This window comes from Anomalospiza imberbis, chromosome 5 (genome assembly GCF_031753505.1).
Source record: "Anomalospiza imberbis isolate Cuckoo-Finch-1a 21T00152 chromosome 5, ASM3175350v1, whole genome shotgun sequence".
Taxonomy (NCBI): Eukaryota; Metazoa; Chordata; class Aves; order Passeriformes; family Viduidae; genus Anomalospiza; species Anomalospiza imberbis.
Window position 1 is genome coordinate 17,660,606 of NC_089685.1, and position 12,068 is coordinate 17,672,673.

Below are 12,068 nucleotides of genomic sequence, written 5' to 3' on the forward strand. Positions count from 1 at the left end.
AGCTGAACACTGAGTCATGAACATTTTGCTCATATAATTTTCTCAGTCACTTAGGATAAGGAAATAAAAAATCACTATTTCAGATTTCTTCACCCATCCATTTCCTTCTTTTGAAGCCAATTTAAAAAAAACTAACAACCAAAACAACCATAAACAAACAAAAAAAACCCAACACTAAACCTCAACATAATGTTGGTTTTTTTTTCTATTTGTTTTGTTTAGTTGGTTTTTTTTTTTAGCTTCAGGTATTTTGCTGATTATGTCCAGGTGTCAAAGAATTGTTTGCCAGAGAAAAACTATGCCAAAGTTTAAGTATTTCCAGTTGACATATTTAAAATAAATGTTTGATGTTTTTAATGTTAAATTACTTTAATTTGCTACCTAGTTTTCTGGGGCTAAATAACTCAGGTTTCTGAATGTTTTTATTTCCAATAAGAGTTACCTGTTGAATGAAAGGAATAAATTCAGGACACAACTGACAGATAAAATAAAAAAAAAAAAAAGTCCATATAAAAATCTGCAATTAGCTATGAGAACCCTTGACATAATAAAAGCCTGTTCAGTATCTGACTCTTAGTAGTGGTGCTACTCTTTCACTTTCCAAAATAATAAATGTGTACAAAGCAGATTTTATTTGACAAACGCAAATCACTGAAGCAGAAAAGTTTCAATTGCAAAAGACTTTTCAATAACATTATTTAAAGTTAGTAGAAAGTAGGTGATCTCCTTAAAAATCCTGAAAAAATATCCATTTGCAGTTAGATGTTTGCATACTTCGTTTTCAAATTCTCTCATTTTTTATCCTATGTCTCAAAGATTCTTGTCACCTTTCCAAATCACTGTTTGTCCCTCTTTTGTATAACAATACTAGTGTAGCCTTTCCTACTGACAGCTAATTCCTTCTCCATGTAATAACTGTATCTTTCCCATACTGCACCGCAATTCTGAGGGTTTTAGTTTTGTAGGACAAAACCTCACAGCAATCTCCACCTAATTCATTATACCTCTTACATTGTATAAATAACAATATAAACAAGGAAACTCTGCATGTTCTTCGCTGTTAATCTGTCCAAATATTTTCTTTTCTTGGAGGCATAAAATTGCTAAATTATTCTAAGGAAAGATGACATAAGCCCATTAGAACCAAACCACCAATTAGTGCCACTTTCCAGGTTTCTTATTGATCCCTTGCTTTTTGTCCATTTACCCTGTAAATTTCTAAAGGCAAGGCTAATGTCTTTTATATCTCACACTGCAGTTGCCACAGGATAGTATTTACCAGGCAATCATAAAAAATGAAAACACCACTAACGACCTCTCCCCCCGCATAAGCATAATGAAGTAGCTGCAAGGGAAAAAATTACCTGAACAAACCTAGTTCTTCAGGAAGTTTCTTTCTTTTTGTGCACCAATTTGACATGCAGAAGCTGTTATTCATAAGACAAATGCTATTTTTACTGAAGCTATCCTGTAATCATTGTCTGTAGTTGATTTGGACTGTTGACTGATTTTTTCTCTCCACTTCATAGGTTTTTACAAACCTATGCTTCACACACTTTTAAATAAGAGTAATATTTGTCCCTTACATCTTCCCAGAAAAGATAAAAGGAGACAACCCACTATGGTTATATTACCATCTAAATTTTCTAATTTTGCATGCAGGTATTTGCTCTCCTGTTCCCATTCACTAGAATAAAATTTTAGTAACTGATTTTACTGATATTAGAATTATGTTTTATTTGTAGGAGCCTCTATATCTCTCTAGCACTGTTCAGAAAAAAAGTAAGCATTTTGTTGCTTCCCAGACACCTATCTCTATATAAGCATTTCTCAGAGAAACATCTTCTTCATATAAATTCCATACTCATACCAAGATTTTCAAAGGGATGTCTTTCTCTTCTTATTCCTTCATAGGTTCTATAAGAAGACAACAGGAAAGACCATAATAAGATTTTAAAGTTAAAAACAAAGATGAACACATTCTTTTCCATACATCACTCAAGTTTCATATTGTCACAGGAAGACTAAGCATCATTTCAAATAGAAAGCATGGAAGAGTGACACTGATTGTATTATAATCCCTACATTAAAGGTCATTTATGAAGTAGCCTCATTATAAAAATTACACAAAATTATGACATTTATGTATTCTCAGGCAGATGAAACAGAACAAAGATACTAACCTGGCTATTTATGAATAGACACCATATTTCATGCATTCTTCAGCACAGCTAGGTAACCAGCTGGGATCATTTTGTGTTTCTTTCACGGACACAGTGCAAAGTGAAACAAGTAAGGTAAGAACTCTACCTGAGTTTTTTTTTTTGCATCAAAAAGCAGTGAGTCTTCAAAACAGAATTTAATAAATTGAGCAACACTGTTGGACATGTAGAATATAAGTCTTGAGAACAGGGATGTAAATCTAATTCCATTATTTTAAAAGAGGTATAGTATTGGTTGCACTCATATCAAAGGAATCATCTCAAAATGTAATAAAAGTTCCTTTACAGCATTTTGTGCACAAAGCTTTAGAATTTATAAACTTAATATAACTATGAGGACATGAGAAATATCCTAGCAAGATAAGACCATTGAGTGACATACATACAGCCAGATTTATTTCAAAATCACTTGAAGCATTGTCTTTTTTTTTTTTAATTTGAACCATGTTAATTTAAGAAAACACTTAAATTCATATAAAATTTTTATAATAAAATTTTACCTGGCAAGATATATGTTATTTAGCCTTCATCAAAATGTAATATTATAAAAACCCACTATTTTTCTTTTGATAATTTCTCAAATTCAAAAATATAATCTTTAGGAGCTGTTTGACATTAAAACTCATTAAAATTCTTTCTGAAATTGACTGTAAGCTTTGACTTGTAGCAGATCAGTTTACTGAAATGATGTCATCAAAAAATTGTCTATTTCATCATGGAATGAGTTCTCCTGCCCAGTCCCTTTAATTTATTCAGTAATGTGTAATATTTTGAGATATTTTTGTAATCCTAAAATATGACTGAATGATTTTTTCAATTACTTTTCAATACTCAAAGCCGTGTATCCATCCTAAAACACATTCCCTCTGATTATTCCTGAATTATTTTTGTACATGATTACTAACACAATTTAAAAATTATTAACAAATCAGAACCACAATTTTATTACAAGAACTATTAATAACTCTCAAAAAATTTTAATGTCTCTGATGAAAACTATACAAAACTTATTTTCACAGAATTATTTAATTATTCTGTGACATAGATTTTTCTAATTATATGGTTTTGGAATATTTAGGAAGAAAATATTAAGACAGGTTACAGTATGTTCCAGTTCCTTTTAAATGTGATGTCAGAAATATTTATGCTGCCATTTGAAACAGCTTTCCAGGTTCAAGGGAAGCCTTTCCCTTAGGAATTTTTTTTATAACCAGTTGTCACATTCTCAGGTAGATAATAACTTTAGAATTCTTAGGAGAAGTGTTATTAATAATTTTTTTGAAACAATTTGTTCTCAGATAGATCGTTGATTAAAAATGAGCTAAAGTAAATTGCAGCTGAATAAAGTTGGGTCAAAGTTATCTAGATGAAGAAGACAAAAAGAGTCTAGCAGTATTTACTAAGACATGAAAAAACCCAAACAAAAACCCCACAACCAAACAAAAGCTCTTATGTTTTACAGGTTAAAACTTTTCCTTTATTTTTTCTGGAAAGTATTTTTTTACTGTTATATATATCTGTGATACTTTTGTGACTTTATTTTCATGAATCTTATCCTTTATTCTTTTGTGATATTATGTTCTGGGCATGTGCAGATGGGAAAGAAATTCTGGAGGTTTTTTATACTTCTTTCTGAAAATAGAAGCAATCAAGAAAAAAAAATCAAGACAACAAAGACATAAACCTCCGTCATTTCCCCAAATTTGTTTTTGCTGTGGTTTACATCACATTTTATTGTATTTATACAAAAATTATTCTAGGAATTCTTTTAGGATCAGCACATTTTGTTTATAGAAGATGTATAATGTGATTACAACCCTAGGGGTTTGCCAAGATGGACATCTTTTCTTCTCCTGTACATGAGACCCAGTATGAATTATCTTCTATTTTGAGCCTTTTTCTAGTATTATAATTCCTTTGATCATGAAGGTTCATTTTACCTCATGAAAATGCACATGAAATGTCTGCGCTGACCCTGATTCTCATTCAGTAACAGTCCCACTCTTTTTGTAAGCTATTAGTCCACAGTTTTCCTCTTCATGTCTGTGAATGAACTAAAGTCCCTTTATCTTGTATATTGCACAGTTTCTATTTCTAACTAGAAGAAAATTTCACTTTACTTATTTCAATTAATAACAAAGAAAAATAATTAAAAAAAACCTTGAAAATTTGGCTAAATATATATGAATAATGATGGAGAAAATATTTCCTTCTAATTATGTTTTCTGTTGTTTTTATTTGCAATGCATTCCAATGTTTGTATATGCACATGTTCATGCACAACTTAAGGTATATGCATTCTTTTAAATTAATAAGTACTGTAACACCTATTCAAATTCACAAGGTTTTTCTTCATGTGCTACCATAATATAAATGCTGAGAAAATTGGTTCCATTTCCTTTCACTTTTAAATAGTAATTTAGCTAAGAGAGGTTGTGCTAATTATCTCTGCGCAAGCTGTTCAAGTTATACTAGGTAACAAGTCTGCAATTTATCCCTGACTAACTGTATTGATTTCTCCCTTGCCAGCTATAATCAGATAAATAAACCAATAAGCAACACTTGTTCTTATCATCTCTGCAGTTCAACAATACCCAGCATAATTTACTGCTTTCTGGCAAACATCCCTGCAGAACTTACCGTTTTCATATCTAACTGGCAGACAAGATATCTGCTCATACCTGATATATCATTTCCTTAATAGCAGAAAAGTAAAGCAAACTGAATCCCTAATGACCATACCTCTGCTTTGGGAGTCACATTCCACTGCTTTAGTCTTGCTTTAAATCAATGTTTGCATTGTCTGGGGTTTTAACATCCTAATTTGTTGGTAATAGCAGCTGTTCTCTTAGCTTATGCATGGATAAACTTATTTACTCTTCTCTCTGCTGCAAGCAGTGCTGTATTTTCGAGAGATTAATTCTGAAATATTTCAACATCCTTGAGTTTGACTCTGCTATTTTTGATTTCTGTTTCTCTTAGAAAGCAGGAAACTTTGAACATCTCTTTCTTATTGACAGAGCACTGACATAGCTGAACATATTACCAGGCCAACCTTTTGAAAAGGTAGATCTAAGATAAGTAGCAAGCATGGAAATTTGTTTTAATATTTAGTTCATTTCTAACTGTGAACTTGTTTCAAATATATTTATATTAGTGATGCACTATGTCTCAACCTGAGTAGAACCTTTCTCTTGGATCTTTGTCTCTTGAGATTGGCAATTATTCATTGAGTTAGAAAGTCTAACTCTGTAGATGAGATACAGAAAACATGCTTTAAATTTCCTTCTTTATTTAAAGTGTATGAGAGGTGAAAACCTGGATCTTCTATATCTAGGTAGATCTTTATATAAAAATGTGTTCTCTTCGCCTTAATTTAATTAAGAAACACGCACTAGCAGTGGTATCACATCATGCAGCAGTAATTCTTAAATGTCTTAAACACCTCATAGATTTTTTTATTCTACAATATTAAAGATGGTTTTTTTAAGATAAAACTTTGAGATCTCTACTTTTGTTTCAGAGGGAATAAAACAGCTATCAATATCTAGAATTTTTTTTTCTCAGAAGAAACCATGCTACTTTTCACCCACTCCTAGGTATTGTGCACATGAACTGAACTTCAGTCTAGGAAGAACAACCATAGGAAAAGTACATGATTTTTTTTAAATAAACTTCCTTTATAGCATTTTTTTTTTAATAACGTTGCATTAGATTTACTGTTTACCATTATTCATTACACAGCTGCAAATGAGACTGCAATGAGTAACTGGGTTGGCTTTGGAATTTCCAACTGAAGTTTTTCATCTCATAAATTCCTCAGGCTCTTCCTTTTTGAATTTAGCCTTCTAGAGTTCTTTTACTTGAGTGCTATGATTTCAAGGATTTGTACTCAGCTTTAATTTTGCTGCAATATTTCTGTTAGCACCTTTTTCAGGATTTGTTTTGCAGTTACACAGGGTTTTTCTCATGTTTGTATACAATGTAGGGAAAAGGTCTATACATTCAAGATCTAAGTCCAAGTAGAATAGAAGTAATGTTAGTTTTGGGGCCTTTTTATGCATCCACATGCAACAATAACTGTTAGAATGGTATTTTGAACTAGCTTATACAAGGCTTTTACACCTTCAACAATAACAGCAAGGTGAAAGGAAGAGTTTAAGGTAATCAGAGAAGTTACCAAATGTACATGGAGATATGTAACATGGATTATTTTGTGCCAAATTTGCTTTCTGGACCAATGTGAAGAGTATGTGAACATTTGCTTTGGAAGTGAGATTGGAGTAGGGCATCATAGTGAGTTCTGTCAAAGTACATTAGGATCTAGTGGTGTTTTCCACTGGGATGGCTAATTTTTTTAAATGTGGTGATGCCTCAGAATTGTCACATATGGTTACCATATGTTTTAAGAAACTTTATATATCTATTATCCATATAGGCCATAAGAGTGAAAAAAGGAATGTAGTCAATGTAGTGAGGATTTATTTTAAAACTTACTGGCTTTATTTGGAAAAAAATACTCCTACTATTCTCCTGTTGAACTATTTCAGTATTAACTGACTATTGCAGCTTTGTGTTGTACCACTTAGCAAAAATACTTTGCAAGTTGCAAGTGGCAGCAGCTCACATTAAAATTCAGTGTAAAATTTTCAGCATCATTTCCCTTTACAAGAATTCTGAGATTTCCAAAGCCCAAAATTCATCTATGCCTCACTCCATCCACTTTTCTAATACAGAAATTATCCACCTGGTCTGAACTACCATTTCTGCTGTAATTGGTAAATCACTGACATGTGCCCCTGCAGGATGGTAGTGTGACCCCTGTACTCATTAATGGTTGTCTGCTCTCCTTTTGCAGCTGAGTTAACTAGCAGTTTCATTGTAAATCTAAAAATGTTACAGAAAGTGGCATTTGCGTTATAATAACCTTTGTAACCCTCTGACAGCTCCTCCAGCCTGGAGCTCTGAACATGGTTTAATATTTTCAGATAAATTACTACAGTTTTCCAAGGGTATAATATGTACTTATATGGATTTTTAATTAAGATCCTCCCTAGGTGTCCCAGACACAGTAGCAAAATACCATTAAATTATGATTGGGACAGGGCCCCTATTGCATAAAAAAGGTAAAATTAACATTGCTTTGCTCATTTGCACAGCAGCCAAATTCCATTAAAAAATGAAACAGTCCTGTAAGTGAAATGTGTCCTCTCTCCCTCTTCATAGTGTTAATAAACTCTAGACCAATAATAAAAGATTATTTCAATTTTCATACTCAGTCAAGAAATTGTTAAAGATTCCTTTAACTCATTTGGGTCTTAGACATAAAACAGTTTTTTGAACTCTGCCTCTTCTATGTCAGTATCTCAAGCTGATAAATCACTGTGATTCATGTTCCAGTCTTATCTGCCTTATTTTTACATTGGGATTGTTGGTACTGCTGCAGCAGTCTAAAATATAGCTAAATACATGCTATATCCCTAATGGAATATATTGGTCCAATATAAAACAAATTTGATCAATTTCTCGGCCTAATGTATTAAGTAGAAATCGGTAGGTCACATGCTGTCCTCCTTGGCCCTAAAATCATGAAAATAGTGAGAATAGTTACATAGAATTCCAAACAATCATTGCCACTGCTGAAGTTTGTACATCAAGGTTAAAATGACTCATTCAATATGCACATAAACTGAAGACCAGATTTTCAAAAGGAATTATCTTTTGCTTCAGCAATTAAAAAGAATCTGGTTTTTCATAAAACCCAAGTACCCAGCTTGCCAAGTATCTCACACAATCTGGTTGCTAAGTTTTGTAGGCTGTTCTAAAAGTACAGTGCTGTGGAAACTAATTGCAGATTTTATGGTTGTACAAAAAAGGTTTTTTGCACCCTGTTTCTGAGAGGAACAGAAATAGAGATATTCACCATATTTACTGCATCCATGAAAAATTCTTCAAAGTTAGTACACAGGAATGTACAGTTTTGAACATGATCATACCTTGTGGCAGATAGTACTCCTCAATAAGAGCTGATTAGGATGTAGGTATCTTGGTAACTAACTTTGTATGTCTGATGAGATGAATAATTTTCTAGTTACACTATATGCATAGGAATTCAGGAAGGAAGTAAACCAATGAAACAAAATATTTACTTCCTTACATTATTTGTAATAATCATACAGTATTTTTTGACAAAAGTGTGGTGAGTGTCAGTGCTGCTAATTCCAGGAAGTTCTGCCATGTTCATAGTGCCTGAAACTTGGGGAGGAATCCTGTGTCTGTCTCATCCCCTTATTTCATTTTCACCACTGATCTTCCCATGCGTTTTGGTTTTATTCAGAATGTATAGAATAACATTTTTGTACCTGTTTTAGTGAAGGGTACCCATGGCCATGGAAGAAGTGTGGGAGGAGTGAGGCTGGAGGTGATCTTAAAGGCCATTTTTAAACCAAACCATTCTGTGGTTCTATTATTCTGTGATTTTTTTACTGGGATGTAATCAGAAGGAATGTGCTCTACTTTTGGGAGACTCAGGATAGAGATAGAGACAAATCAGTATTGAAACCACATATCCTAGAAAGATTGTTATATATAGAACATATATTGAATATCTAATCCTTTATATTTGGTTTATAAGTTAATTTCATTCCATTTATAATTTTCCTACAGATCAGAGCTTAATACAGCAGTATCCATTTCTTTTCTCATTGTAGCTAATCAGCTATCAGTTCTGATGATTTCTGCTGTCTTCTAGACCTTCAGCTCACTGATTTTGAGCTTTTGCCACCACTCTTCCTGACACCAAAACTACTTGTATATTTTTCCAAAGCAATGAACTACATCACTGAGGAGATTATGCAGTTAAACACTGTTTGGGCCCTGAATCAACCAAGATGCCTTGTAACATCTTCCTGCTGTCCTTGGGAGCTCAGCTCCCTATATTTAAGGTCAGCTTTAATTTTCTTTAGCTCTATGACATCGGATCAGACCACCAATGCACAGGTGAGCTGTGAGAAGTAGCTGCAGAGTCTCTGTCCCCTTTGCTTGGGATCTGTACTCAAGCTGAGCCCCTAACTCTATGTCCTTGTGTGCATTCTGTCCCATCTGTCCCTCTTGCCAGCACTGCCCCTCCTGTCCCTGAGCTGGATTCATTGACTTTGCTTCCTAGCCTGGCCTCAGACATGCATGGAGACCAGTGGCAGTCACAGGGCTGCTCTCTGTTCTCTGACACGGAAACCTCTGCTCTTCTTGCATAGTTACTGTGGATAGTGTCCCTCGTGGGTGGGATCACTGCCCTGCCACCCTTGTCACTCCTGTCTCCCTTTTCAATGCAGCCTGCCCCTGCTGTCTCCTAGACTAACATGATCTGTGACACCACAATAAGAAATGGAATGGCTAAAATATAAAATTATATATAGTATTCTGAAATGTACTTATTAGCAGAGTGTGTGACTATTTCTGAAATGGAGAGGGTGTTTTCAGATAAGGACTAGTCTTTACCAGAGGAAATTCATGGTACTAGCTTAATCCTTGAATGCAGAGCACAGATTCTTAATGTGGTACTTCTGTTACTTTGCACTGAAGTAGTTTTCTCTAAGAAAAAATATGTCCAGGTATTTTTTCAATATATTCTCAGACAGTAAATTATTACTCCTTTCACAGTTAAGTGTTTTCTCATTCTGCTGTGCATGGAATTAGAGAAGAGGTAAGGGGAAACCTTAAATAATAACAAAAATGAAAATTTGCACATATTAATGTGAAAAACTGCCAGACTTGAAGCCAGAAATTAACTATGTGAGATAATGGAGGAAAAACATCTTCTGACACACCTGAAAAGTGAAATCAGTTGTGTCTTAAGGCACTAGGGTTGGTAAGTACCTGGAGAAGAGCCCTAATAATATTTCACATGAAAACAGCTAGTATCAACCATGAAACTTTCTCATCCAAAACTGCTGTTTTTCTGGTAAAAGAATCAACATTTGAAACACTTTTGCTTAATATATTGCAATGCAAATAAGCTGTACACATGTTTAATAGTTCATTATAAAGAGGTTATTTGTAAGTTACAGAAAATCTTCCTAGAGGCAGCACTTTCAAGAATGAGAACCAGTGTTTAGGCTCTTGCATTACAAGTGGATAAACCAGGCAAAGATATACAAGCAGTTGACAGATCTTTAGGAATGTTTTGAAAGTAGCTGCTTCAGGCTTAGACCTGCTTTTGTATTTAATATGTAAATTTGAGAGCTCTGATAGTGAAAATCTCTTTTTCATAGATCAGTTTGCAGTAGAATAAGGATGTAATCATTTCTGTTTATTTGAGGAAACAAGCTTTCTTCCTCCAGATTCTCACTTTGTCATGTATCTTCCACTTGTATATAATCATATACACATGTAATTTCTGCCTAAAACCTGAATTTTTTGAAGTGCTCACTGTCAAAATTTGTGGTTAAAGATGGAGAGTTACAAACGTGGGAAAAAATCCTATCCATGCTGATATAATTCAAGCTGATGAATCTTTCTGGTGGTGTTTGGTAACTTTAAATGATCAAAGGAGAGAAGAGATTCTATCAGTTCAAAGTCTATCTCCACTGTGGGGCTTTGCTAATACAGCTGTTTTCAAAAGCTTCTGTACTTCAGATTAAATTTTTAAGTAAATTACATAAAGTGCTAGTTAATCAGCTTTCCCTCCTTTCTCTCTGTTCAGAAAGGCCCAGTCTGATAGTGCTTAGCTCTTGTGCAGCTGAGCAAAAAGTATGGATGGGTGCCAGTGTGGAGGAAGAGAGAACAGTCGATGTTCAAGCAGACTAAGAGGCTGCTAGGTTCTGTTCCTGAAACTGGTAGGGAAATTTAGTGTAAGTAGATGCTGGAAATGACCTGTTATGATCTGTTATGTATTGCATCCCAGGGTTGGGTGCAGATTAGGGGTTCTGATATATGTTAGTTAGAGGGTTCTGTGTACCCCTGCGTACCCCCATGTTCCCCCTGCGGTGGTCTGCCCCAGGTCACTTACCATTGGAGCATCACCATGCCAGTCCTGTAACCACCCACCCTGTCCACTCCTGAGAGTTCTGTGTCTGTTACCCCACCCGTGCATTCCCACTCATCCCGGAACCCAGCACACACCCCGGTCGTGTTCCCATCAGTTAGCATGTTCCACGTCACTCCCCCATAGTCTGTCCCCATTGGGCGAGGGAGGCTTCTGCCCCTGTCGGCCCGCCCTCTATAAGATCCCATGTGTCCCTTTGTTCGGGGCCACTCTTGCCCATGCTGGTTTGGGAACAGCTGCATTATCCACCGTTGCAGCCATGCGGGAATAAAGAGTTCTCAACCACGAGAGCAGGGTGCGCCATTGTCTCACCCTTTGTCTCACCTCAGTGTCTGGCTATGGCACGGCAGACCCACACGGAGACACAACCCTAGAGCTCTGCACACACGCGGCGGCCCCGGTCCAGCTGAGAAGCAGCGCACTAGCCGGACACACCCACTGCCCAGGACCGGGGGGGAAGAAAAGCAAAATGCCGCAGTTATGACCTTCCTTCACAGAAAAATTTCCACTTGCCATGAAATATAATCATCTGTCTCTCTCTGGATCCATGAAATTTGAATTTCTTGCTGAAGAGTATTTTACTAAGAGAGATTAAAAATGCTCCTTTTTTCCATCCCTTCTCCAGGTCTGATCTAACTTCATTGTTGAAACAACTTTTTGAGGAACGGAAGTTGTGACTTCAGATGTAGCTGTGGTAGAAGAACAAGAAGGTCTATAGGCTGCAGGGATTCATGCACCAGAGTATGTAAGTTGGGACAATGCAACCACAGCTGTAGTGGTGAAGCTGGATAGGTGAAACAGAA